Source organism: Tupaia chinensis, unplaced genomic scaffold (genome assembly GCF_000334495.1).
Source record: "Tupaia chinensis unplaced genomic scaffold, TupChi_1.0 Scaffold143574_1, whole genome shotgun sequence".
Classification (NCBI taxonomy): Eukaryota; Metazoa; Chordata; class Mammalia; order Scandentia; family Tupaiidae; genus Tupaia; species Tupaia belangeri.
The window spans coordinates 3,365,482-3,367,947 of record NW_006203419.1 but is presented as its reverse complement, the minus strand read 5'-3'; positions in this window follow the sequence as shown (position 1 = coordinate 3,367,947).

Genomic DNA, 2,466 nt, shown 5'->3' with positions numbered 1-2,466 from the left:
CATTGCCGTTACGCCAACTGCTGGGTCCAAAAAAAAAATTTTTAAAAAAAAAAAAAAAAAAAAAAAAGGAGCCTACTGCCCTGGTTTTGCATGTTCATGGTCCCTTTGAGAGGGGGATGTGACTACAGGGCCATTGGACTTTCCATGTGATGGCCATGGTGAGGTCTCATCTTGGTGCCACTTCGATTCTCGGTTCTTCCTTCGTTGTTTCTCTCTCTGGATGTTTGCAGGGATGTCTTCGGTGTTCTGAATTTCACAGTGACGTGTCTTGCTGTTAGCCTGACTTTACCCAGCACCCACTATCCTTTGTCCCAGGTGCTCTGGGCCCTTTGAGTCTGGGAACTCATGTTTTGTAGTTTAGGAAATTAACTTATTTGACAATTTCCTTTACTTACATGTCTGTTTCCTGTTGCTGAAATGACTTCTTCAGATGCTGGTTCTTATCTTTCCTCTCCTACTTTTCCTATTTTTTCCCCATATTTCATCTTTTCTTTTTATCTCCTTTAAAGAGAATTTCCTCTGTTTTTTTCTTCCAACTCTTTTGTTATACTTCCTACTCTTCTGTTTATCACTGTGGTTTAATGTTCAAGGACTCTTTTACGTTTTATAGCAACCAATTTTTATTCTGTGGCCATAACATCTTATCTTAATATAGCTTTTTATCAACATAAAACAATCACATATCAGCACAGCGGCCGAAGTGATCCTTTTAGCATGTGTCATATCTTGTCCTTCCGCTCAGAATCCCACAGTACTGACAGCTTGACTCAGGAGAAGCCTGAATCCCTGCAAAGGCCGATGGTCAATGGGGGAGGGGAGAACACGATCTCTCCACTCTCGCTTCTCTGAGACGTCAGCTGCTCTACCTCCCATTCTCTGCTCCAGTCACCCAGGCCTCCTCAACCTTCCTTGGCTTTCCCCAGCCCACTCCTGCCCCGTGGCCTTGACTTTAACTGTTCCTTCTCCCTGGAATCCCTCCCTGCTTCAGGATTGTGCTCAAATCGCATCTTCCCCGTAGGCCCACATGGCCTCTGCGTGTACCACAGCAGCCTGCCACACATCCATCCCATCCGTCCCCGGCACCAGCACTCCATCTTGTTTCTCCCCCTTGACTCTTTCTTCTTCTCTAGGGCAGCTGTCCTCAAGTACTTTAACTCCTTTGTTTACATGTTTATTATGTGTGTTGTACCTAGTGTTCCGTTCTGTTCCCCGTCTCACTCTGCAAGGGCAAGCATCTCTTTATTTTTGTTGTTGTTTATGCATTCATTCCTATCTTTCCCAACCCCTCCCTCCATTCATCCTTTTCTCTCTCATTTGGAGAGTTGGTTTTTTTTTTTTTTTTTTTTTCCGCTATAGGGTGCGTGCGCTCGCCAGACAGAGAGGGAGAGACATAGAGACAGAAAGCGAGAAATCACCCCCCAGAGAGGATGGTCATGCCGCAATCCCTTCTCCTCCATTCTCCTCTCGGGATCTTGGGCACGCACGCACACACGCCCGGCGTGAGTTTTAAGCCACCGGGTCCGGGATGCGAACCGTGGTCGACTACATAGGAGTCCAGCGACATAGCCATTACGCTAACTGCTGGTTCCCCTTTTTCTCTCTCTTTTAAAAATTTTTTTAGGTTTTTGGAACCAGCAGTTAGTGTAATGGCTATTTTGCTGGACTCTCATGTAATTGACTGAGGTTTGAGTCCTGGACCTAGTGGCTTAAATTCACGACGGGCACGTGTGCATGCGTGCCCAAGATCCTGAGGAGAATGGAGAAGAAGGGATTGTGGAGTCGCCATACCCCCTCATCCCCCCGGGGGGGTGTTTCCTCCCTTTCTGTCTCTCTGTCTCTCTCTGTCTTTCTGGCAAGCGCACACTCCCTATGGCAAAAACCTCCAAAAAAATAATTTTTTTTTTACATTTTTGCCATAGGGCATGTGTACTCACCAGAGTGAGACAGATACAGACAGTGAGAGAGAAAGTGAGAAATCACTCCCCAGAAGGGATAGGCGCACCACGATCCCTTCTCCTCCATTTTCCTCCTGGGATTTCAGGCATGCAATTATGTGCACCCAGCATGAGTTCAAGCGGCTGGGTCCAGGACTTGAACCATAGTTGGCCATGTGGAAGTCCAGTGCATTAACCATCACACCACCTGCTGACCCCAATATATATACACATATATGCATATGTATATATATCTATACACACACACAGATACTCTTTAAAAATAATTATTGAAATAATTATTGATTTTAATTTTATTCATTCATTTTAATTTGAGCAGAGAGAGAGGGAAAGGGAGAAAGCAAGGCACCCGATCTAGGACTCAAACCGTGGTTATCCATGTGGGAGTGTTCAGCGCCTTAACCACCACGTCACCTGATGGTCCCGCAGATACCTTTCTTTTTGATTGCCAGGGGGCACATGCACTACCAGAGAGAGAGAGAGAAAGCACTTCCTAACAGGGCATGCTCAA